Raw genomic sequence first — 27,475 nt, forward strand, 5'->3', positions numbered from 1 at the left:
CCTTCCTACTCATTTCTCGCCCCAGAGGGGCTGGAACTGGTCAGAACATGGTAACTTCTCTCTGTCCCAGTGTTGGGCTCTCCCTCCAGGCTGCAACATCAGTCAGGAAAACCGTCCCAGACTGGGGTCTCTGCCACCACACGTGCTCCAGGGGATGCTCAATGCTCCCTGCCCTTCTGTACTCTTTCCTCTCCTGTCCCTCACCCCTTTATTCCCTCACTTCGCTGCTCCTTCAGTAATATCACCTTTTGTTCCATATGTTTTGGCAGTATATATGGCTGGGGACTGGGCTGGTCATGGCCAGCTCCAGACAGCTACAAAAGAGCATCTGTCAGGCCTGGAGCTCGCAGGAGCTGTCTGGCAGCAGACTTGACCAGCCTTGGGCATCCCCCAAGTAGAGACACAGACACTGATCACCCTCAGAAGAGATCCTGAAACTGAGCCAAGATGGACACAGATTTATTTGGATATGACAAAGGATGTGATTGAGGGTGAGAGGGGAAGGGAGAAAATCAAGCTGACTGTTGCAAAACCTGTTTGCAAGACATACTGGTGTATCTGTGAAACCTTATCTGTGTAACCATGCAGCTCTGTGCACTGAGCTCAGATCCCAGCAGGAATGGAGGAATCAGCATTCCCTGTCTACTCACTCCCTGGCCTTAGATGCTTAGGGCACTGATTCATGGCTTTCCTCTCTGCCAGGACCTGTAGGGAGAGGACAGCTAGCAGCCTCCTCACTGCCACATGGCACCTGCCCTAGCCTGCTCACCCTTCTCCCATTCTCCATCCACTCGTCCCAGGAAATCTTTCCCAAAGCTGGAGACAGGACTGGTTGACAACCTCTGTGATCTCCTCAGTTCAGCAAGATGGAAGAAATCAAACTACCCTTGCATAAGGAGCAATGGGGGACATCTCCAAGGCATAGGGATAGCGATAATTTTCTTCCCATTGAGGCTGATGACATAACACACAGAGATTCAACCATTTTCAACAAAATAAGACAACTAAAAAGTTATGTCTCTGCAGTTAAAGAAGAGACATTTCCTTGGGCAATTGCACCACTGTTGGATTTGTCATAAATGATGCCAGTGTGAGCAGACAGGTAAACAGGAGCCGCTGATTTGCCAGAGAAGTAGAATTGGCCAAAAGGCAGCTGCTCTGCCTGACCTGTACCCACAGAGGCTTGCGATGCCTGTGCTGCCCTAATGAGGACTGCAGAGGTGGCTGGAATTTTTGCTTTTGACCTCATTCATTGACTTCAAGGGAATCAGGGTCTCCTATTCAGGATTCACACTGAACAGGCTACTACTACATTACCTCCTAACAAGCACTTAATTGAAAAGTCAAGGAATGGATTATAACACACTGTGGCTTTATTTACAAGAGACTCTTCTAGAATTAAAGACAAGATGATTTCCAATATAAGCAAATGGAGCACCTAGACTGGTTCCAATAGTAAGAGTAAACAGCACTAGTGAATTTGAGTTGACCTGAAGAACTCTTCATTCAAATCAAATCCAATTTTCAGCCACACACAGGAATTACCATAAATAAAAAGTCTCTCATTGTTAAATCTCAAAGAAAAGGCAGTTGAAAAGAAGGTGACAGCATTGTCCTTGATTTTGCTAGAAAGGTTATAAATAAAAAAAAAACCCACTGTTTTGATGCAACCACTTGAGTCCAGACCGTCTCAAAGTTTAAAGTAAGGATATGTTCAAATAGTTTATTAAAATTTAACGTATCATTAGAATCAAAATATGCTATACTCCAAACACCACAATATTCTATCCTATTACTTAACTGTGCATACCTTTCCTCAGAGGTTTTTCTTTTGACAATACTGTGCTGGCTATTGCATTTATGATGCAAGGATTTCAGATCACTCTGTCTGAGTGCTTGGATCAGTCTTCCCTTATGGAACAGTTAAGAACCAGTCCAATATGGCAGTGACAATGGATCCCTACTGCGACAATACTTCATAAGATTTTCTACAGCACTAGGCTTAAAGTCTTCATTTACTGGCATCCATACACACTGTTGCTAAAAGTCAGTTGCTAAGTGAGGAAATCTGGGCCAAGGCTAGATGCTTCAGAAAACCATGACCACAAAGCTCTTTGAATAGCAACACATACCCCAAAGCAGTGTTTGCCACAGTATTGTTCAATGAAATTAATTCCTCCAAAATTATAGGCAAGCTTCTCCACACTCACATGGCCGTGAAGACTGCAACAAACAGATTTTATAAGTAGATTTATTATCTGAGAGCAAAGTGAGGACACCAATTACACCTACATTGTAATACAAACACAAAACCTCAGAACACCATATGTGCAAGCTCATTAAAATAGTTTCTCTGACAAGTCCACTAGGGATCACTGCACCTAAGAAGGGTTCATCCAGATAGAGAGCCTCACAACCTTATAATGGGCTTCCTAGGTGTCCTTGCCCTCCCTGGACAGCATGGTCCTGTCCTTCCTTCCCTGCCTAACAGTGGGGAACAGCACACCCTCTGACTCAAGACCAAAGATGTCCTGCCAGTCCTGCTGTGCCACCATGCAACCACCACAAAAAACCACACTCGTCTCTCATCGCTGAATTTGCAGGCACGGTTGCTCCTCTTATCCTAGATTCCGGCTACAATCACAGACAGGTCCTTAGCCAACATGTCAGGCCATTTACAAGCTGCCTCTTCTGCCACTAGAAATGTTAGTGGCTGCCGATCTCATGCTTACAGCTCCATAACAGCAAGAAAACATAAATATCTTTCAGCAGGGGGTCCTCATCTCCAGGACTAAATCCTCAGATGACAGTCTTCCTTCCCTGTCTGCAGCAAGCAAACCCTCCGGTGAAGGACAAAACATGAAATCCTCATCCTCACTGGCATTTCTTAACATAGAGAAAAAGGCTTCCCACAGAATCTTTTGGTTGTGATTAATGCTGCGAAGACATTGCTAAGCAAAGCTTGGCTGGGCAAAAAAAGACAGCACAGAACATTTTTCATGGATGTCACCTCCAATTAACAGATAAATCTGCTTCAGCTATTTCCATATCTCTCCTTGCTCATATGGCTCTCTAGGGAATTAAAGCCTAGTAAATAATGCTTGCTTTTCTCTTCTGTACACAGAAATCAAATCCAACTTGGGAATTCCTTGGACTGAAATGGTTGTTGGGGAAAGAATGTTACAAAGAAATACTGTGTATGTGCCTTTCCAAGGCAGCATTGTACCCTTTCCTGGGAACCTTGCTGTGTTACATGGATGTAGTCTGGCTGAGAAGTCTGGACCACAAAGAAAATAAGTCCAGTGCCAGATGGAAATTTTTTTTCAGGTGGTCACTTTTTAAACAACAGAATGCTGTCTAAAAAAAGGATAACATTTATCTTCCAAATGGCTGTTACTCAAAAAATAATTTTTACACCAGAAATGACAACATTGTACTTCTGAATAGTTCAGAATACTCATTAGTGTTCACTTAAAAAAACGTGTATGTAGCATTTAATGGCAGAGCAAGTGAGTTTTGCATATGTGGTTTCTGAAAGCACAAAGCAGAGAGACAAGAAGGAAGAATAAGACAGAGTGGCAGCACTAACAAAAGCAAAGTCCTCAGGGGATCATCCAGCAGAAGCAGTTATATTTTATCCACATTTTCTGTAGGGGATGGACAGCTATTTGATACTGTACAAAGAAAAATCATCAAGAGGAGAAAATCCAACTTAAAACACATGCTTTTAGTCTATGCATGTATCCATCAGGGACCAATGACACTTTTAACCTCACCTTCTGCCACCTGAGATGGGGCATGATCCACATGCCCCACACTCTTAAAGAAATCTGGCTTCTTTTTAAAAGTCATGTGCTACTATTAGGAAGGTGAAATTAAGTAAGTTCTCTACCTCACAGTTATAGGGACAATGCTCAGTAACAGAAATCCTAGGGAATGTGAAACAAAAGCCAAAGGAAAGACTGTTCTAAATCTTTAAGCTCCTACTGCAATATCCACCAGCTATAAGCTGCAAATCAGCAGCTAGCAAGTCTGGCCTGATAAAAACAGTAACTGCATCTTCCTTGTTGTTAGTAGGGTATGAAGACTTCCTCCCTTCTGTATGTCCTTATGACTGCTTGCAAGGGCAGGCAGTGGTAGCAACTCCTTTTTTCAGAGGTCAAAACCTATGAAGGCAGCTCTCAGCTGTCATCAAAGGACTGGCACACCCACAACTTGACAAGGTCAGAAGCAGAGTTTTCATCACCACATCCATTTTTCCTTCCCCCAGCCACAAACAGATTACCATTGCCCAAGACCTCCTTTCTCTTAAACCATGACAAGCACGAAGGAGAGAACAGGAATACACTACAAGGAGCAGTTTTCTGCTTAACTAGTCTCTGTACAGTATCACAGCTCTTCCTGGACACAAATGGAACAAGAAACACAGCTGAGCCTTCCTCTTCACTATGCAAGTCACCAGAGTTTGTAGCCTTCCCTTTCTACATACCTCATTTGATTTGCAACTGAGAGTATAGTCCTAGAGAGTTTCTTAGATAAGGTTTTAGATAGAAAAAGAAAAAAAATACAAAACATTTTTAAAAAAGTAACCGGAGGTAAAAAGGCACTCTACTGTTTATATATACTTTTATAGGGTTTTTTGATACAGTCATGCAGACAAAACTCAGAGAGTATGTATGGAAACCAACAGGAGTTCACTTGTGCTAGGCATCAAGAGATTACCGTGACATGTTATGAACTCTTAAGAATGTAATATATTTCATAATAAACATAATGTAGAATACATATCAGAGATGAAATCCAACCCTGCTGGGAAAAGGAAGCAACCTCAATCCACTCAGTGTAAAAAAAATTGCAGCAGCAGAGCTCTGGAATGGAGACTAAACATGGAGACTAAACATGGAGACCAGGGAATAAGGCAGCTGAGAGGATCTAAGGAGTCTGATGAATGGTAGACAAATAAAGAGGACAACAGGAGAGACCAAGACACTGAATTTCATAAATGGAATCTGTATTGAAACTGAGGACAGCCCAAGTGCACAACCATCACTCTCAGGTATCCACTCGAGTGAAGCAAATATCAGGCTCCAAACAGTATCTTATCATCCAGTACCCTCTGTGAATCAGTGGTATAATCTCTATCACCTTCAATCTGACTGGATCAACTCCTAGCCTTCCTTTTTATTTGGTTTTCCTAGTTTACCCTCTTATACAGAAGTGTTAATGCCCGTATTTCATATTGAACACGAGATTTTCTTTTATCTCTTGCTAACTGGCTGTAAAAGATGCCACTCAGTCAGCAAAACACAATGCCTCTGGTTTAAACCACTCCTTTCACCCTGTGGGCTATAGAAGATGGCTGAACATGGAACAGCATCTTTGGGAAGACAATGAATTTCTGACAAGCACAGTTTTAAATGATGCTCAAAGGTTTATTGTCTATCTCACTTATGAGTATCACACTGTGAATCTGTGTCTTGCTCAGGCAACACAGCAACTTCCAAAATTATAAGGCAAATGAAAAGCCTCATTTAGGAAATGAAATATTTAAAAAACCTGGTTAAATAAAAATGTCATTCCTTGGAGACTGAGAAGAAATTGGATAGTAATTAACTTACCCTATGCTACAAGCTTTCCTTGCAAACCCTTTCATTCCATCTCACCAAAATATTACCAAACCCACTTTCTTCTGTTATGGTCAAGTACAGCTCTTGGATCCTCAGGACTGTAATTCCTACTGTTGAACTGGCAGAACTTCAGTGATTCCAGGGCTTTGTTCCTGACTGGTTTTATTTTTTCGCTAACTGAAAAATTTCACTTCTCACCAAGGTATAAAATTAGCTATATCTCCTTTTCAATGGTTTTCATCCTGGATGCAGCAAATCATCACTTTTCTACTTGTGAGCTTCCAAAGCAATGCCAATCATAAAGCTTCACAAAAGGAGAAAATACTCAAAGCCAATCAAACAAAATGGATTGAACTTCAAGGGTCCAATACAATCCAAAGTATGCTGAATTATAAGACATCTAACATCCAGTGGTATCATCACTGTCAAACAGGAAAACTGGCCAGAAGGATAAGGAAAGATGGGAGAATTGGGATTGTTCAACATGGAGAAAAGAAGATTCCAAGGAGACCTTAGAGCACCTTCCAGAACCTAAAGGAGCTACAAGAGAGCTGGAGAAGGACTTTGGACAAGGGCACGATATTACAGAAGAAGGGGCAATGGCTTTAAACTGAAAGTGGTCAGGTTTAGGTATCAGGAAGAAATTCTTGGCTATGAAGATGGTGAGGTCCTGGCACAGGTTTCCCAGAGAAGCTGTGGATGCCCCATCCCTGAGAGTGTTCAAGGCCAGGCTGGATAGGGCTTGGAGCAACCTGGTCTAGCAAAAGGTGCTCCTGGCCATATGCAGGAGTGTTGGACACACTCACGGGTTGGACACCCAGGGGTTGGACAACACCCTTGGGTTGGAGGTCCCTCCCAACCCAAACCATTTTATATGATGCTATGAAATGACACTCAGATGACCTTCACTGGCTGCATTAACCCCTTGGTAACTGCTTAAATCATGACCAAGCATGTGACAAAATTGCCCTCCAGGTGACTGACTCCTGCATTCGCCATGCTCTTAGGCAGACATCCTGTCTCCAAGTCTCGAGGGCCTAACTCTTGATCTTGACATTTTTAAACTTGCACGTAGCTACAATGCAGCCCGGTGGGCTCCCATTCAAACAAATCCACTTCCTGGGCAGGTGAACTTGGAGCAGCCCTAGGGCTGGGGCTGCTTTGAGCAGTGTCTTAGCTCTTTTCCTGCCTGATGAGAAGAGCCAGAGATCTAGCAGAATGCTAACAGCACAAAGAAGCTGCAAGGGGAGCTGAAAAAGAGTTTTGGAGATATAGCTGCTCTGTTTCCACCTCAAATCACACACTGAATGTTGCCTTTGTTTGAGATGGGCCATATTCAAGGCAGTGTCAGACAGGGTAAGTTTCAATACAGCTCTCCCAGATGAAGGCTCCCAACACCATTCTGTGTGGACAGAAAAAAAGCTCAGTGGTAGAATTCAAAGATCAGCTTTCCACTATACCCTGCCCAGGAAAACGTATAACCAGTGTCCCTGGATTCCTGAGCTCACATGATCTTCTGAAGCACCAAAAGGCTTTGTGCAGAAAAACCAGCTGCAGGTATCGCAGGCTGCCTCCTCATCAACAGCTTCAGCCCTCACACACATACCTGAAAGCAAAGGGCACTCAGACTTCGCTTTGCCTGACTCCTTCAGACCACCTTACTGTGACTGTGGTGAAATGGAAATGCTTCACAGCACGAGTGAGATGTGCCATAGATGTTAAGCTTTGCTACCACTCCAGAAGAAGGTCATTGCAAACAAATGTATACTGTGAAGTGAGGTTAGCTTTGATGCTTTTCCAGAGAGAATCTAGCTCAGACAGTAGGAAGTAAGAGCAGCAAAGAGGTTTCAGGGTGAGTTTGTAGGAGAGACAAAACATATCACATGGCACAGACAAGTGGAATCCATTAAAGAACTCTCAGGGCTAAGATCTGCTCTTTTCACAAGCCTTGACATAGATTGACTGAGATGCACGTGACAGCAGCGCCTGGCCTGGTGTGTCCAGCTGGGGTTAAGCACAGCTATGGATGTAGAACGTACAACTCTTTCTGAGAAAAGAGCTCTCAGAGCTGTTCCTGATGAGGCTGCTGGAGAAAGGTCAAAGAGCAGGTTTTCTGACAAAAAAGGAAAACATATCCTGACAGGGCAAGGCAGAGATGATAAAGAACACTGGAGTGTCAAGATATTATCCCACCTTTTATCCAAAGGTTGCAGGCCTTCGAGAGGAGAAGCAATTGAACTGACACTGGTTAATATTCCACTTGAAGTCTATGTTTCTGCAAATAGTGGTATGACAATCCTGGCAATAATGTAACACCCTTATCATAAAAGGGAAATCTCCTACTTAGGACACATCTTTTTGTTAGACAAATCTACAAGAGAAGACCATGGCACATAAACAGATTTCACATAATAATTTTTTCCTAGATTTTCAAATTCTTACAATTTCTTCCTTTTCATCATGCACAAAAGGGAACTACATTTCAATTTAATGTGCTGAGTTTGAAAACATGTGCATTAAAAGAATACTAAAGTTGTCTTTAAATTTTGCTTTTAATTTTGACCATGGTAATTGTTCTTTCCTCAAAACCTATTTTTCAGAACCATTCTAAAAAAGAGTATAGCTTATTAAAAAAAAAAAAAAAAAAAAAAAAAAAAAAATAAAAAAAAAAAAAAAAAAAAAGGCCAGGCAATTGGCAATTGACCTTAAAAATCTTTTTTTCCCCACAGTTTTGAGAAAGAAAACTTCTATAATTGGCATATCTCATTAACAAACTCAGCTATGTTCTGATAGTAATAAGTGGGTAGAAAAGTGAGACTAAAAATTTTAAGTGCTCTTCATTTCTAGGCTAATTTTCTTTATATTTTGTGAACCCTTGAGGGTTACAGAAGCCTGTCCTATGGTCAAAGGCATGCTAAAAACACCATTCCTCACCCAAATCTCTCTCAGTTACATGCGCACTGCTTTTGTTGAAAACATTCTAAATCTTTGATCTCCTTTTATAGTCACATCTAGACAACACATATCCCATGTAGCAACCCATCTCAAGGCCCTGCCTTCTTCGAGCCCTGAAGGACAACCTTAGAATTGATCTTTCCAGGTACCCTCTTCAGGATGATGCTTACAAAGCAAGGAGTTACTGGAAATAGGAGTAGCCTGGGTGCCTGATCTGCATCCATTTATCAGCAGAACAGCTGCACTTCTGACCACGGATACTGGGACTGGCATAAAGGCATCACAGCAATCACAAATCACACCCAATATCCCACCTGACAGTGAGAGCCTCCAGGAGCTTGGCAGATGGTAGCTCACTGCAGGATAATAAACTTACCTACAGCTCTTTCCTTATCCAGGGAAAGACAGGTGAAGACTCATGACCTAAATGTATCCAAATACCCATGTTTTCTACTTCTGTCAAGCTAATTTATATCCCCATCATTTGCTTTCTGGACAAATCACCAAGAAGTGAAACTTCCTGAAAAAGTCACTCAGCATTAGCAGCTCTTCAGTGTGACGCTACGCATTCCAGAAAGCTCCAGGTCTTCTTCTGTGTCAGAGAAGCTAATTTGAGTTGATTGTTTTTCCATTTGCTTGTGAAGCTGTGCGACAGCACTAGCAAAGCAGAGTGGAAGCTGACAGCAAAAAAAGAGGTGAGTTCATACTGAGGTCTGAATCAAAACAGCCAAACACACATTTGGCTGGAAGAGAAATGCCTTAATAAAATGGTGTTCATTGCATGTCAGCATGCACAGCATATGTGCTTATAAACAAACTCAAGCACTGTAGTGTGAAAATGTCCCCTGGAAAACATCTGAAATCAAGGTGAGATAGACCATTTGTTTAATTATTTATTTTAGGCATTTGCCATTTTTATGTTAAGTAAGATAAAACTTAAGCTGTGCCAAATTAATATTATTCAATATCAAGATTGAATAATAGGAAAAATTTCTTCACTGAAAGGGTGGTTAAGCACTGGAACAGACTGACCAAGGTAGTGCTGGAATCACGATCCCTGAAAGTGTTCAGAAACCATGCAGATGTGATGCTTAGGGACATGGTTTAGTGGTGAACCTAGCAGTGTTCTGTAAAAGGTTGGACTCAATCACCTTAGAGATTTTTCCAACCTTAATGATTCTATGATTCTAAGTTTGGGGGAAGGGAGGTCGATTTACAGCACTTGTAAATACTGGTCAAACCACAATCCCACTGAATCAGTAGAAGCTTTGCCATTAAGTTCAAGAGAATCAACGATCTATCAAATTCTATGAAAAAACCTCAGCAACAGTAAGTGGAAAGGTGATCTGAGAATCTCTTGCAGCACGGCTTATCCAACATGTGAATGAGTTGATGTGAAAAGGTCTGTCATTTAACTTGAAATGTGGATACCCATGGACTTCATTTGCAATTTATTTTTTGTGCCTATTCCATTTTCAGGTCTGCAACAATGGTGAAGATGGGAGCTGCAACATTTTTATCAGAATGAAGATTTCTAAAAAAATCAAGCAATTTCTACAGAATACAGCCATTAAAAAGAGTTCGAGTGCCCGCATTAATTACTGCTTAACCTGAGCAAACCAGGAAACAGGGGAAAAATGCAAATAGAAAATACTTTTCTATTTGGCTTAATTTCATCCTGCTTAATCCACCTAATGCTGTGCAGTACATAAAACTTAAGATACATACATAGGATTATATTTCACCTTTCACACAAGACGTGCCATCCTCTGCTATAAACCTGTTTAATTTCACTGGCTGCAACAAACCAGGGTATTGTCAGCAGATCAGTATCATGAACTGCACCTTCATGCACAGGCAGAAAGAGAGGGGAAAGGAATGAATGCTTCTCTGGGATATACTTAGAAAGCTTAGATACCTTTTCAGAGGATGTTCCTGAGACAAGACATATATTACTGTGGTTAAAAGACCAGCAAAGGGAACTCCCTGTTTGCACAGGTGGTCAAACCAAGAGCACATTCTGAGTGCAGAAGCAGAGGAGAGCTGGAAGTGCCACAGGCATACTAATAAGGAACGGCATGGCCTTAATCCTGATATAACAGCTCTTCAGTATAGGACTGGTTTAGAGATATGACATTCTGTGTTAACATATGCATGAGTTGATAAATTGTTCGAGCTTGGTCCACTCTGAAAAACCTTCTTGGTTTGATGTTTTTCATTTCAGCAAACAGCTTCATTGGAGCTAGTTTTTCAAACTGTAAAATTATCTTTCTGAGCAAATACAGTAGTGCTACAATACATGAGAATAAAACAGTCAATAAACATTTAGCTTTTTCCATTTCCCGAGATGTTTTGCCTGAAATAGGAAAGCACTTTTCATATCCAGCCTTAATGGAGCTACCAATTGGTTTGGTCAGGGGTGAAGGACATATCCTTTGTACGTACTGAAAATACCGCCTTGAGCAACAAGACTCAAAACACAATCATAATTGATAATCAATTTATCCTCATGGAGCCTAGGACCAAGTGAGGGGACCCCATCTTCTGCTCAGCCTGGAAGGTATAAAGAGAGACCAATTCCCATTCCAGTAACATTTGCCAACACAACTGATGCTCACAAAATCACCACCCTTTACACCATTTTATTCCCTTCCTTCTCCACTTGCACTTTCTTCTGCCCTCCGACTGGAAGTCCAGCTCTCTGGTAACTGATACTCAACAAACATGGATATACTGTGCACACATTAAATGCGGAGTTTTGCACAACTTCCAGGGTAACAGCGACACCCTCCCAGCACCTCAGCACTTGTCTGCAAGCTGTCAGTGCTCAACTGTTCAGCTACTGTTTACAGCAAACTGATAAAACAGGGCATGAACTGCTTCTGCTACACTAATGCAGAGGGACAGAGAAGTCCTGAAAATTGTTTTTTAATTCCCACCTGTCATTCACCTGCACTGAAGTATTTCCATTACCCACTGCACTTAACAGCCTATCAGCAAAACCTTCCAGCAGAAGAGCTGTTCTAAGGATTAAAAGCAAATAATTTTAAGAACTACCACTCTTGAATCACTGATGATTTGAACAAAACTTTGAGTCTCCCACTGACGCTCTTGAGGCTTAAAACAAACTCAAAGGTGCACATGCTATCAGGAATGCCATAACTAAAACTTGCCAGTAATCTCAATTTACTTTCCTGATATGCAGGAAGCTTCAGTTTCCCCCTTCTATTATCATCACAGGTAGATGAAATCAAAACTGTAAGAAACAAAGATAAATAAGGATTTAGAAGACCAGTGTATTAAGGAAGGCCAAGCAAGGTGGTCAGAGAACACCAGACTTCTCTGGTAGCCAAGCATGGAAACAAACCTGAAAAGGACCTGACACATGGCAGCTAGGCTATTAAGCACTGCCACGGAATACATACAAGTAAACAAACTCCAGAAGAGCAACACAACTTAGATAGTCACATCAAAGGACAAATTTAAAGCAGAAAAAATTTACGTTATGATAAAGTAAATGTTACAGTAAAATTACAGTACATGAAATGTTCTTGAGGAGGATGAAGGAGATGGGACATGACTGGTTTCAGTCCTGAGGTGGACACCTCACATATCTGGCTTGAGGGGAAAGTGCATTGACAAAGGAGGAAAAAAAGCTTTTTCCTATTACGGAGGAAGCAACAAAGGACAAAGTACAAGATAAAGAAAACACACTGGCTTGAGATCTAAATGGACTCGGGTATCCTGACCTCCTATCATCTCTCTCTGCCCATGAAGCCATTCAGTGGCAATAAAAACCCTCTTAGGCATTGATACTACTTCTTCACTAGAATATAGAATGCAAAAATCTCAAAATGAGCTTTACTTGAAACACTTTACTTGAAACACTTACTGTGCTCTCTCTCTTCTGAGTAAAATACCATTTACTGCCTGACACACTCAGCTCTCCTTGCAAGACAGGAGATTTTATTCCTGCCTTTCTATTTCCCTTGTTGAATGCTTCATAATAGAGATAAACAAACCAACTTTCCCCTTTCAATTTATTTTTTAAATTACCTGCATCACTGACTGGCTTCTGTTGAAGATCACCAAGGCAAATGAAGTTCTACAAACAATAATACTCAAAATTTTGCTATAGCTATCTAACCCTACCTTGAATATCAAGGAAAAGGAATGATAAGTTTAAAATAATTGCTTTCTGTTGTTCCACAATACACCAAGATTTTTAAAAATCATTCCATATCTCATCATTGCAAACAGCAAGTGTGCTTCCCATGCACTTCATGGTAAAATTTAGTATGAGACCTGTGTAATGGGATTTCAAGCCAAACAACTGTTTTCCCAGTTCTCTATACCAGAGCAAACATCCTGGAACCAGGAGCAGCATGATCTCAGCAGGAATTCAGAAACCAGAAAATAAGTATCAAAAGAATAATAAAAAGTAGCCTCTACTGAAAAAATCATTCTGTTCTTTCAAAAATTACTTGTTTGTTTGTTTGTTTGTTTTGTTCCTAAGTCCTCTTGACTTTGGAACTCATGGTGCTCACATTTACAAGCCTATTTTCCTGCACCATAAAAGGAATAAGGCAACCATCTGCTCTCTGGTGGGAGTGCATTTTAAAATCTGGGAAACATATTCCACTGAGTTATTCAGCCAAGAACCCCTGAATAACATTGGACCACATTAAGTCATCTTGAAGGACTGTAAGACACATCCATCAGACCAACACTCTGACAGTGGCAGATACTGTCTCTACTGTATAAACGAAGCCAAGGGAGTAATTCTTTTTAAGATAAATGAAGCCTTACCATTATAAAATGATGTCAACATTAAGGAAATGTTATGAAGATGTTAGTTTCCCAAGAAGAAATAACTGAGGAAGACAGGTTATATGTTAGCTAAGTTGAGTTCTGGCAAGAAATGAAGACTTTAAGAAAAAAACAGTCCTAGAATATTTGTCAAGTAGCTATTTCCATTATCAGATATTAACTTTTTAAAATACTTGGGGAAAAAACTGCAAAATTGGTCAGAAATTTCCTTCCTCATAATGTTGAAATCCAAAGCGGAGAACTTCAGTCACTCAGGGTGTTATCATCAACACTGCCATGTTCTCCCTTTGGCTGCTACTCTCTCTTTGCAATGATGCATCAGCCAGAGAGACCAGACAGCAAGTGCTGTGTTAGGAGGGCACTGCTGCCAAGAGTGTGGCAACAAGCAACACAACCATTTGCAAAGCAAGTGCCTCTCACAACCCAGTTCAACAGTGCAAGTCAGGGCAATGGTGATATGCATGTTGATGGCACCCTGGACATGGATCAATAATACAAATTTCAAAATCATGTTCTGAAGAAGTAACATATTCCAACTTTTGGCCTACCTCCAGATCACTGGGAATCTAGTAACATCCATCCCTAACTCAACTTAGTCTAACCTAAGGTGGAATACAGTTTATGTCAACTATTAACTAAAACTATTGATATTATTATTTTCAAACACCAGTTTTGCCTAATTAACTTGTTTTTGAACACCAAAATAATGTTTGTAGGGCTGCTGGGTTGGAAGACATTACAAAATGGGCTCCTTCTTGAAAATAGATTAGTTCATGTTGTAAGAGATTTGTTTTTCCTTTGAGCACCCCAGTGGTGCTGATTGGAAAGACATGAGCATTTGATTGGATAGATGACTGCAGATTAATTGCAGGTCATTATGTACTGAAAAATACAGACTGCCATGTGAGGAGATGCAGAGCTATCAGTATTGAAAAAATGTCTTCAAGTTTATTTACCATTTCCTTGATGTGTATGTTCTTATTGAGAGAACGAAGACAGCAGGGGGGAAATAAGGTCAATGACATGTACTTTTTTTTTTTCCTTTTTTTTTTTTTCCCATTCCAGTTAGGGACTCCTTGTGTGGCTCTTTAGCTTGCCATTAATATTTCTTCATGCAAGTAGCTTATTCATTACTCTTGTGGAGATCAGAAGGTATCATGCTTAAGCAATATGTTGCTTAAGCAACAAGATTGTTATGGTACAAAAAATAAATAGAGTGCCTCAATCTTTTATTTCAAGCGCTGTAGGAAAATCTATCTTTGGTGTTCTCTTTTCTGTGGGGATGAATAGAGTCACTTTCTGGGGAATCACTGTCAGTACTAGATAAATGCAATCCACCCAGTTCACACAAATGCTGCTCTGTGGGACACTAGCTGTGCTTTTGCTTCTCTTAAGGGGACTCCTGAGTTCACAGGAAAGAGCAGCAGTGAGGCTAGGGAACACTAGTCAGCTCAAGCAGGTACTTCCAAATTGAACTATGGGTAAAGACAATAAAATTTTTACATAAAGAAGCTACAAACCATGAAGAGATATAACAGTGATACTAAGGAAATAAAATATTTCATTATATGTGAAATGACACCCTGTTTTCCTCCTGTTAGCACAAAAACCAGCTTATGGCTTTGGTCAACCCAAACAATTTCCTGCCCAGTTACCAGCTCTCCTCTTATTTCCATCACTGAACACATACTTACGAAAATCTCCCTAAGAATCAAATAATGAATACAGATATGTACACAAACAGAACTAGCAGACATAGGGGACTTTCACTGGATCCTTAATTCCTTTTCCTACTTTAAACTCCACATCCTTTCTCTTACTCCAGATATCAAAGTCAAAAGTAGAATCTTCTCTGTCAAACTCATGGCACTAACACAACACAAAAAAACCCCAATAAACCCTAGTACTCTCAACTGGAAATAAACAAAACAAAAACAGAAAGAAACATTAATGCAATTCAAAGTGGTATATCATTTTAGGTTTGCAATTTCAAGTAATCAGAAAACAAATCCTCCAAAAAACCAGCCCTGCACGGAGTAGGGGGGAAGGGCAAGTTGTATGCATAGTATTTCTGCTCAATGTTTTGGGCCAGAATTTTTCAGAACTGACTAATTTCTGGTAGAAATCTCCATGTTACAAAATTTTGTTTTGCAATGGAATATGTTTGAGTAAGAAAAACAAAGCCACAGACCAACCATTTCTACTCGAAATCTCGTCCACTTCCATGCAAATCATACGGGCGCATGTTTGGCATGTAGTCCTTGAACAGCTTCCCTTTAAAGATCATCCCTTGTATCACAGACACAGCTTTTCTTGCTCAACACCTGTGATTTTGTAATATTCTGCAACTGCCTTGCATAATCTGTTGGCTGATGCAAAAGGCACATGGTCCAGCTTCATCACCCCCGTGAGCTGAAAGCAGTGACAGCCCGTGGGTTGTCCAGGTTGTCTCACTGATATGGATTTACATCTCCTCTGGGACAGGCAGAAGCACAGATTAATGCAGCCTTATGCCGTTCTCTGCATTGTTACAGCTTCTGTGTAAAGCTCAAGCTGAGTATCACCCAACCTCCCATCTCCTTTCTATTCACAGTTGTTGCTGTCCTCACCTAACCTCAGACACCTGAATGTTCCCGAGTTGTTTATCAGATATTTGGGTCACTGGCCGCATGCACTGGCGCATGCATGAGGGCAGAGGCAGATGTACTGCCTATGACAATCCAAAAAAAACCAATGGCCTCTCTCCATTCCCTGCTGCAGTGGTGCCTGAAATGACTATGTACAAATGATTTGTCTCCTGTGTTTTTGGCAGACTCACAGTAGTGATGTGGTGGCTACAACCCGTGACTCACCTCTAGTTTTCCCAAAACCACAGGCTGCTCCAAAGGGCTGCTCTGAGTCTGATGCTTATCACCACAGGAAACCAACCTGCAACCACGTAGCCAGGACAACATTTTATGGTAGGACTTAAAAGATCCTAAAGGTCTTTTCCAACCTAAATGGCTCTGTAAGTCTACATTTGGACTACACAGTCCTGTGTAGCCAGCAAGTAGTAGGGTGTCAGTGAAAGCCTCAGGAAGCTGAGTATTTCTTGAATGGCATTTTATTTTTCTGGTATTTTATTTGCTGAAAAACATTGCCTGCTCCTAATGGCTTTCAAGACTGACAAACTGTTACATCTTCTCATGTCTTTCCAAACAACATTCACTGTATTCTCAAGATAACTGAGAATTATATGTGTGAGTGATGCAACGATGTGAAACCTTCATCAGTTTGTGGCTCACTGGGGAGACCTGAAATTCCTTTCTCTCAGCCCAGTGCTAGAAGTGTAATGCTGGAGACTAGTGTTTTCTGCCTGATCTGGTCCTGCACTTAAGAAACATACCCATATCACCATGCATTTTTCAAGGTGGAGCCCTTTCTACCAGCAGTTCAAATCCCTGAATACCCCAGCTGCTCTGATGATCCACTGTCCAATAATTTTTCACACCCAGTTCTTTAAAATCCATTCCACTTTCAGAATGGTAGATTACAACCAACAATTCTGCAACCTACCAGAGGTTTTGAGCTACTTGATCTCTCCCCAAATCACCCCGAAACAATGTGCAAACACTCCTGTTCAACACATTCACTATCTTTTCCCTCCTGTATAAACAGCATTCCCGGGTGTCCTCATCAGCAGCACTGTTGTGCTCTGTAGTCTGAGCGCACAATCCCTACAAAGAAACAAATGGCATTTGGGGAACACTTTTCAGTCTGCTGGGATTGTCACCCCACAGCCCTGCATTTTGTAGGCTGTCCTGCCCTTGTCCTGCTCGTCCTCAGGTTTGCTGGCTGAGCTGGTACGGCATATCACGAGGCAGGAGAGCTTCAGCATAGGACAACATGAGTTTGTACAGCAGGTTTGCTCTGTGAGAGGGCAAGAGTCGTTCACAAGTCTGTGTAAACTGTTCTTCTATCTTCATTTATCCAGATACGGCCTTCCCATCAGAACCCCGTGATTCTGACAGATTAATGAGTGTGTTTTATTGGTATTACTAGCAAGCTTTGAGCACAAAAGAGAGTCATTTAGGTGTTCTATGGAAGAAAAAGCACCCTTTTACAATGACTCTTCATTTTCCAATTCTCTGCCTTTCTCCCATAAGTGGTTCTAATGGGATGCTCCAAAAATCCCAGCTGCACTTTACGAAATTACATTTTTCAAGTTTCTTGTTAAATATCTCAGTAAGTTAAAAACAATAGCTGAGTTTCTCTTCAGTTCATGCACAATCCCCCTCCATGCACAGGGAATGAAGGAAGGTCTGGAACAAGTAGAAAAATAAGTTTCCATAGAAGAGCTACTAGAAATTACTCAGCAAATACAGTATTTGTATATGTGGAAATAAATTGTACTTCATTTTGCCATCACTGAGTATTTTAGAAGCGTGGGTGACAGCAGCACACAGCAGAATATAAATGTGATACAACTGCCTTTTGCAGTGTGTGTTTCCATCGAAGCTGGATTTTTTTCTCCTCGTCCTCTACTTTTTGATGAATTTAAACTGATGGGTGGTGAAGCAGGATGCTGAATTCACTGGAGCCTCAAGTAAGCAGTAAAAAGCAGCACTAGAAACATCTATGAAAATTCACACTGCAATTTCATTTTCCTGTTTAAGTTACTGAACAGGGCAGCTCTTCTAAGAGGGTCCAATTCTCAGGTTCTCTAGAAACATGTTAGCTTTGACAGGCTCTAAGCAGGCATTCAGGGACAACCAGGATGAGATTCAGACATGTTTCCTGAGACGTATCATTTGCCCTCAGACAGGCTTGGAATGAAGCTCAATTTTGTAATTGTTCTGAGTTAAATTTTAAAATCAGTGACCTTAGAGCTGTCAAAAGTATTACTGTATCACAGGCATTTGCCATGATTTCTGCAAAACCTCTTTGTCATCAACAGCAAGAGCCATTAACTATAAATGTTGCTCCTCTATGAGACAAATTTTCTGAGCAAAGGATCAGCCTTCCACTTGCTAGAGCACAACAAAGAGAAAATAAATATCAAAGGAGCCATGTATTGTCAAGGCTATTTAAACTAATGGCTTAAAGGAGCAGAGGATATGTGGCAATGTGGCACGTGACTGTCTTGTATGGTCATGAATTCAACTGACACCTTTAAGACAAGAAAAGCAGAAGCCTTACTCCAAATTCAAAGGATGTCCAAGCCCACAGATAACTTTAAACCTCTATCTGGCAGACACAATTCTGCTATTTGGCAACAAGCAGCATGCCTTTACAATTTATGCTGGTCCTCCAATCCCTAGAGGACATGCTAAATGAATGATCAGCACATCTCTGCACATGGATCTGCCCTCAAGCTAATTCTCATTCTGGTTAAGATATGTGAATAATGCAGCATGAATCCTTCAGGAAAACGGATCAAAACACTGTCTTATATGTATAAGCCCATTCTGTCCCCACTCCTCTGCCTGTGGCCATCCTGTTCAGACTAATTATATCCTCAATCACTTCTGTATGATTTTCAGTATAACCAGAAAGTTTGGAAGCTGCACAACACACTCCAGGCTGTTGTGGGATGTCCTATATCCCACACTAACAAAGTTCAACCCTTTTGAAATAAAACACAGAAACCCACTTGGATAAGGAAAGTTATCTTGTACTTCAAGAGGGTGAACTGACATCAACCCAATTGCTTATTAGGGAAAAAAAGCAGCTCAACAAAGACTACCATATGAATGACACTGTTCTCAATTCCCTAGGACTGTGTGGAATTGCCCCCAGGTGATTCACAGAATCATAGAATGGTTTGGTTGGAAGGGACCTTAAAGATCATCCGTTCGAACATCCCTGCCACGGGGAGAGACACCTTCCACTCAACCAGGTTGCTCAGGGTCCCATCCAACCCGGCTTTGAACACTTCCAGGGATGGGGCAGCTACAACTGCTCTGGGCAACCTGTTCCAGTGCCTCACCACCCCCACAGTAAAGATTTTTTTTCTAATACAGACCTACTCTTTTTCAGTCTGAAACCATTCCCCCTTGTCCTGTCACCTCATGCTCTTTCAAGGAGGTCTGATTATTTACAACACAGGCAGGCTATTCAGCACTGTTTTGACAGTGCACAGGGTACACACCACCAATAAAGCAGATTTTCCAAAAAGGGAGAAAAAGAGTGAATGTTAGCCCCATATAAAACAACCCAGCTAATGATTATCAAAAGTAGCTACTGATTCTGTAGCCTCTCCTTTTCAACCCCTGCTCATTCCATCCAATAGATGTCGGTGGGAGCACAATTGTAACAAAAGCACGAGATTTTCAGAATCAGGACATGCATCATGAACAACAATGACACTCACAATGGGTCTCTCAGCAGCTGCCAAGCAGCATTTTCTGAAAAGCACCACTGAAAAGCAAGTTTCACTCTGGATATGCAAACCTAGCAAACAATACCTAAATAGGTGAGAGAGGACATGGGAGCAAGCTGCAGCACCTACTTTGCACAGCAGTAGCAATAAACATGTTAGTCATTATTTTTGTGTTTATGCCCTGTCCAAACATCTACCAGTTAAAAACCCCAAGAGCTTTGGGTGCTCTTCAGAGAAGAACTGGGCTAGCAGGTTGATGTTTCCACCCTGTCTTTTCTGTCATTAGATTAAAAACAAAATAAAAACAAATTAACAAACAAAAAAGACACATAAAAAAAATAAAGAAAATATGTCCTGTGAATAGTATAGGGCTCAATCTGTAGAAATGAATGTAACATCAAGCCATCCTCCAGAGATGGGAACTTGAAAGCACCAAGCATCACCAGCAACCAGTCAGAGCCACAGCAGACACCATGCAGCAATTTCAGGAGAACTAATCTTCCAGCTGCCAACCAGAATGACAGAACAAGAACTGAACTGGTTTAATTCACATGGGAATCTCACCTGGGAATCAATGGACTAAAGACACAGCAGCAGACTAAAGACACAGCAAAAGCTTCAAAAGCTGTCATAACCGGGGATGTTCTCACTTCCTAAGAAATAATCACTCTGATTTCAGTCACAAGGTAGCACAGCTGATTTTAGCACCTTTGTGTGCCCAGAAAATCTGGGCACAAACCAGCCAGAGAGAGAAAAGATGGGATCACAAAGGCTTCTGGCATCAGCATTACAGGATTTGTCTTTGTGCTACCTTTATTTTCAGGAAACCACAATGGGGAAAAATAATGTTGAAGGCAGATCTTACTCCTGAAGAGTCACCAACTTAAAAGTTTGTCTTTCTCCATAACTTCCACCAGTAAACATAGGATAGCATGAGTGGATTAAAGGAATGCTTTTTTCAAGCATTAATGATAGTTAGCTGTTTTCCATTAGAGAATCATAGAATCATAGAATAGATTGGGTTGGAAAAGACCTCCAAGATCATCAAGTCCAACCCCTGATCCAACTCCAATTACTATATCCTGGCACTAAGGGTCACATCCAATCTCTTTTTAAAAACCTCCAGGGATGGTGAATCCACCACCTCTCTGGGTAGGCCGTTGGCATATACTGAAGTTGGCATATATTGAGGGCCTAGTTGCACAACAAGTGACAATTCCGCAATAAAATCCCTAAGTGACATTCACATTAGCTCCTTCTGAACACAACTGGAAAAAAACACCTCCTTCATGCTGTTGTATTACCCACAGAACTGAAAGATATTTGAGGTTGCAGAAGCTATTAAGAAGAAAAATTAGAGCACTAGAAAATAGGCTAATCAGTTCAGCATACTATTGGACAGAACTAATAATTATGGAAATTTTTGCCAATTTAAAAAAAAAACTCAAAACAACAAAGTACAACGGTAGGCAGAGTCCTACCACTGAACAAAGAGGCACAAATCAAAATCAAGGTTTTTCATGATGACCACAGCTGTCAAAGAAAATTCAGATACAGTATCAAAAAAAAAAAAAGGTATGAAGCAACTGCAAATTCAAAAGTCTTCTTCTGCTACTGAACTCTCTCAATCCAGTCAAAATATGTCTCCAATTACAGACCCACAGACCAAGCACATCTGTAACTGAACAGATGTGACTCCATGGCTTAGGAATTAAGTATACTGTTCTCCACCAGGTCCTTCTCTCCTCTGATATCTCATCAATCAGGAAAAAAAACATATGATCTTTCTTGTGTATGTTGAAACAGGTTAATAAGCACCAATGACTAGCCAATAAGTCTATATAGAAACAAGTTCACATGCGCCATCAAAGGAGAAATAGCACTAAATATCATTCTTGTTACACGTTGGTTTAGCATGTTTTTCAGCATCACTGGTTTTCCAGCCAGAGTGGGCATAAGCCAACACTGAAATACGCCACGTGAGAGCTAGCAATAAAAACTGGAGGAGAGGAAGGAATACAAATAAATAAGGGAGAGTAGTAGAGAGCTGTTGTCATAGCTCCCAGTACTTGACAGATCCCTAGCTGATGTAAATTTTGTCCTTTTTCCTCTCCTGAGTCAATGCTCGAAAGAAGATTCTCCTCCTGTACAGCACATTCAAAGTTACCTGTGGACAGATGCATAAAGGCCTTCCCCTAAGGTCTTACCAGTCTTTATTTTTAGAAGTAGTCAACCCAAAAATCAGACCCGAGAGCAGTGAGATGACTTAAAAAAGAGTGAGGCCACAGCAATGTCCTCAAACTACACAGGATCCTGAAATTCAAGGGCTGAGGGGAATCACACGAAGTAGCCTCCACCTCAGAGGTAACCCCTTCTGCAGTAACTTGTCTAGAAACCTTCCTTCCCAAATCAAGCACAAAAGGCCATTGTATTCAAACGACAGTTTTTTTAAACACACTTGGTGGTCTGCCCGAATAGAAACAGGCAGAAATCTGTACACAAAGCCATGATCTCTCTTTTCTCTCACCATACCCACCTCATTTGCAGCAAGGGGGATGTCAGCTGGAATCCCTGCTCTGTCCCAGGTGCCTTCAAGCCCCACAAAAGACCACATAGTATGCAACACGAATGCTGTTACTCTGACACATTTTTCAAGTACACACCTACATGGAGCCTGAGAACTACTGTACATTCTCAGAGCCTGGAAACCTCATCTCACTACCTGCAAGCTGTCAATGACCGCTGATCAAAACGCCTGCATTTCTCTCCTTTCCGAATCACCGGGGTTTTCCAAAGATGCGGAAAGACTCCGGTGGCGGGAGGTCGCTCAAAGCACCCAGACCTCACAGAGACATCGCACGCGGTGACATTTTAGCATCTCTGCTCCAAAGCCTCTCTCCCCGCATGCGGCGCGTCCATCACGCCCTGTCGCCGCCGCAGCCCCCTCCCTCACCGCAGCCCAGCTGCACGGCCCCGCCGCAGAGGGGGGCACAGCCGGCGGCCACCGACCCCCTTCCCGAAGGGTGTTCCCAGCGGTGTTCCCACGGGGAGTCCCCTGGAGAAGGGAGGGCGAGGGGCCAGCTGGCACCTGCCGCGAGAAAAGGGCCCCCCACCCTCGAGAGGAGCAGCGCACTCCGCCGCGATGCTTCCGCTCCGCTTCCGCCACCCCCGACACCGACCCACCGCATCCCGCATCCCGCATCCCGGCCCGCTCTGCAGCGCGGAGCGGGAAAGCCGCCGCTTCGCCTCGCCCCGGCTCCTGCGGCCCCCCGCAGCCCCCTCGGCCCCGCACGGGCAACCCCCGCGCCCCCCGGCCCCGCTCACCCCGCGCTGCGGCGGCCCCGCTACGGGCGGCGGTGTCCGGGCGGGCGGGCGGGCAGCGCCCGCCGGCCGGGCATCGTGGTCCGCCCTCCGCCGCGGCGGGGAGGGCCGGCTCCGGGATTCCCTCTCTGCGCCGCCCGCTTCCTCTGCTCCCTCGTCCTCCTCGCCCCCCTTCCCGCCCTGATTCTCCCCAGTGCTGCCCGCAGGAGAAGCTGGCGCGGCTCCTTCTCAACCGCCCGCCTCTCCTCCTCTGCTTCCCCGGACCCCGGACCCGGCTCCAGCCCCCTCCCGGCGGCGGGGCGGAGGGAGGGGACTGGGGCCGGCCGGGAGGGGCGGGCGGAATGCAGGGGAGGGGGGAGCGGGACCCTCCGAACTGCCGCGGTTCCCCCCTTCACCCCCGGCCCCTTCTCCCGGGCTGTCCCCTCCCTTGGGGCTGGAGCCAGGTCCCCTCCCTGGGGGCTGGGGCCGGGTCCGCCGCCCGGGGACATCGCTACCTGCAGTCAGCAGTGCCCAACGGGAGCTGGAGGGTCTCCCGGCTGCTCCAGCGGCGGTCCCACCGCGGGCATCACGCTGCTCCTACGGCTTCGCCCTGCGGCATCACCGCGGGCGGGACTGCACCCCCCGAAAAGGGAGGTGGCAGAGAATCAACCAAGGGATAGAAGGATGGGGTCTGGGTGACCTGCAGTGGTGTTGATGCCTCAAAACCCTGGGGGTGCGCTGAGGAGTTGTCAATGGCAGCTGGGTGGGATGCAGGTCCTGGTCCAGACGTTGGCCATGCTGGCATGCCCCCTTCCAGGGGCACCAGGCAGGACTTCTGACCAACGCTGTCCAGGCCCCAACTCAAAAATCACCCGTGGCCCCATCCACGTGAGCAGCTCCTGCTGTGTGGGAGCTGCTAGGACACCCTGAATTCATGGTACCCAATGTAACTTTGTCCTGGACAAACTGCCTTATGAGCTGTGAGAACACAGATTGGCTTGTGCTTTCTCTGTGTTAGGCTTAGATTTGCCTCCAAGTCCCAGATGTGTTACTATAACTGAGGATGATAACACCCCAACTATATTCAAGCCAGATTCCTAGCTGGCAGGGCAAAGAAAAATGTAACCCAGGGGATTTTCTATTGCAAATGAGCACAGAGTCCTGGCTTCCCACAAGCGTGTGACACACTCTTGCCAAAATGCCTGAAGAGTAAGATGGGAAAAAAATAGCACCCATAAGCTGGAGTAAATAATGGAAAGACAATTTTTATCTGTGGAGCAATGGAGTTTCATTCCTCAGTTGTCAAGGTAGCTGCAGAAGCATTTTTGGGTATTCTTCACCCCTCCATTTCATTATCAGCCAGAGATCACCAGCAAGGCCAGTAAGACTGTTTGTGTCTCACCAGTTTGCATCACTGGCCACATGAACCTAGGAGCACAACCAGACAAGTAGTGTAGAGTTTTTCACTCAAGGATGAGAAGTGTTAAGTTTTGTCTGCTGCAATGCAGAGGAAAACATTTGTGTATCCAAAGCCCTTTTCCTTTCTAAGTCAGCAGGAGCACAGGCACAGTTCAGTGAAGGAGAGAGGGTATCCCTGTTAGCAGTGCAACAGCATCAGAAGCATTGGTCTGATCATACTCAAAGACTGATATTTACCCAAGAGATCCATCAAATTACCTTAATTTCAAGAATGACTGCTTGGAAACCAATATGAAAATGTTTTCCCTGCAGCTTCCTGTCCCTACAGTTTCACTGTTTCTTTCGTGTCTCTCCATAAGTGAAGTGTCATCTACTGTTCTTGATGGGTGTAGAGGAGACAGAAGGAAACCAAAGCATTCAGACACCTTTCTGCTGTTCCCCGACTTTGCACCATCACCAAGCCCAGTAGAAGCAGAGCAGAAAGGCAGGATTCATTTTCCTCCTGCTTTTTGGTCATATGCATTTCTGACCCACTTGTCATTTCAGGGAAGCTCAGCAGGGCATGAGGGTTTTCCTACTTGGTGTGGTTGTTATGTGGCTTGTGTGGAGCTACAGCAGTAGCAACAAAGGCTATTTTTAGCCTAAAGTAGGCCAGGCAGTTCCAGAAGATGTATTAATAGGAGGAGCATTTGAGAACAAAACAAGCAAACAAAAGGAAAAACAAATTGAGAAGTGTAAACAAGAGTAATTTTTTACCAGAAACACTTGCTAAATAGTAAATATGTAGGAACTGCATCCTCTGTCTCAGGGAACGTGACCCCACCACACAGAAAACAGGTGAATGCAGTCTCTCAGCAAAATGTGTTGCCTGCAGAACAATCAAGGTAGCTTGTTTTAGGGACATGCATCTGCAAATTTTATAAATGCAAAGTTCTTCAGCCTGCAGTATGCATTAATTTCCCAAGAAAAGCATCACTCCCTTGGTAGTTTAAACAGATATCAATCTCCTTCTTAGAGATCCTTACACATTTATGTTTTGAATCAGAGTGTAGCTGGTATCCAGAATGTGTTGAAACCGGTTGTCCAACTTGCTGGAAGAATTCATACCCCTGTTTGTAAGTGAAATCTTGTAGGCAGTGTGCGGCTCTCTACAGTAGGCAGAAAAAAAAGAGGCAAGGATGTGTACTATAGGAGAAGGAATCATATTTTGCTGCTAAAAGCAACAAATCTTAGTTTTCAATCAATGATAATTCAGTGGGGTCACAGGTATCTGTCAGCTCCTTTACCTAGTGTTGGAGTTTGAAGACTGGATTGCAGCAATTCAGAAGTCTGTAATTCTTCATGGAAGAATGAGTGCAGCAACATTCATGATGAATGTGTAGTTCTCACATGGACTCACACTGCTAGTTTTTAATGCCTTTTTTTTTTTTTTTTTTTTTTTTTTTTTTTTTTTTTTTTTTTTTTTTTTTTTTTTTTTTTTTTTTTTTTTTTTTTTTTTTAGCTTCTGGTAGTAGTTTATCTTCTTTTTGTCAGAAGTTCCAATACAACATCATACATTCTGACTCTTTTTAAGGAGTAATTTCATTGAAGCCACTTGCAGGACGTGTTCAGTGCTCTTTGCTTGCCTGAGTGTTTGGGTAGATCTAATCCAGAAATCCAGGACAATCTCTGTCACCATAATCATATGTTACTCCATCAAGTATTGTAGTAGGATGCTTACAGTGACAACATAAGTGTTTGCTATATTTAGTGTGCATTTGCCTGCTGCTAATTTTGTGAGGCAGTTTCCTCAAAAAGCAGAAAGAATCAGCACTTTTTGCTTTATTTCTGTAATTGACAAATGCCTCTCTGATGTCCCCATCTGACGTTTTTGCCACAGTAGTATGAATATACACAAAGTTTCAGATAAAGTCACATCAGAGTTTCATCATCATCATCATGGCTAGGCTTCGCTAGTGCATAAGAATTCAACCTAAGGCCTCACTATTATGTGTTCATAGATTTGCCCTGATGCACTTTCCAGTCTGCAAAAGTGTAGACTTTCTGCAAAGCTTTTTGAATACAGATCGACTTCTAAATGTTTCACTGTCCAGAACAGCCACATCTAATTCATGCCCACACCTCCTTATGCGTAGAGCAAGAAGATGACAACATACATTTGCTGCAGCTGTAGGATTTGTGTATAAGGCATAGAGGTGCAAAGTTTGCCACAAATATAACAAAAAATAGCTTCAGGTCTAATTTGGGTATTTTTTTTAGCTGAGTACATTTTGTCTGAGAGCAGTGCATTTACTTAATCATCTTTGCTAAGTGCTTGTCAGGCAGAAATGATGGGTTACCAAGACTAGTCCTGCCTAAAGGATACAGCTCTGCAAAAGCTAAGCGTGTGACAATAATAGCAGGTTAGGTGTCACTCTGGAGAACTGAGGTTGACTGCTACAGAGCTCCCAGTGAATTCATGCTTGGCAGATTCCTTTTCACTATTATTTATTTTCTCCTGATCTTGAAATGACATTACACTCCCCTCATTGCTAGCCAGAGACTTAACCATACCACTGCTTTGGTGTCAGATATTTCTGCTTGAAAATTTAGTACACTTTTTTTTTAAATATCTCAGTTGTAGTCTCAGTAGCAGGGCACACTGCTGTGTGATAGTCACAGAATGGTTGGTTTGAGTTGGACAAGACTATAAAGACCATCTTGTTTCAACCCTGCTGCCATGGACAGGAACACCTAGACCAGATTGCTCAACTGTAGCACTAAAATCTCTTAAAATCTACATTTACACACTTTCCTTAGATAACACATTGAAAGCTCAGTTTCTCTAAGATCTGGGAGGGGCTTTGGTTGACCACCATCACATCCAAGAACTTCCTGAGGGGTTAGGGAGGAAGTGAAACTCCACAGCAGGCACTGGCTAGACTGCAGAGGTGCCGTAAGAGGTGGTTCTGAGCAAACTGATCTAGTGGAGCCTGTCCCTGCA

The 27,475-nt window shown here is 42.7% G+C and overlaps 1 protein-coding gene across 2 annotated transcripts in view; it reads right to left on the bottom strand.

Annotated features, from left to right (window-relative positions):
- Window positions 1–23,608, bottom strand: part of PLPPR1 (phospholipid phosphatase related 1) — a 120,662-nt gene extending 97,054 nt beyond the window's left edge. Inside the window, exon 1 of one of the 2 annotated variants that reach the window (XM_027878009.1) lies at window positions 23,589–23,608. The gene's annotated coding sequence lies outside the window, so the exon portion shown is untranslated. Of the gene's footprint in view, window positions 1–23,097; window positions 23,251–23,588 lie in introns of those variants that run through there. The other variant, XM_027878008.1, reaches the window with a different exon arrangement.
- Between the last annotated feature and the right edge of the window lie 3,867 nt (window positions 23,609–27,475).

This window comes from Empidonax traillii, unplaced genomic scaffold, assembly GCF_003031625.1.
Source record: "Empidonax traillii isolate 1590-97213 ecotype Southwest subspecies unplaced genomic scaffold, ASM303162v1 scaffold37:size1818073, whole genome shotgun sequence".
Classification (NCBI taxonomy): domain Eukaryota; kingdom Metazoa; phylum Chordata; class Aves; order Passeriformes; family Tyrannidae; genus Empidonax; species Empidonax traillii.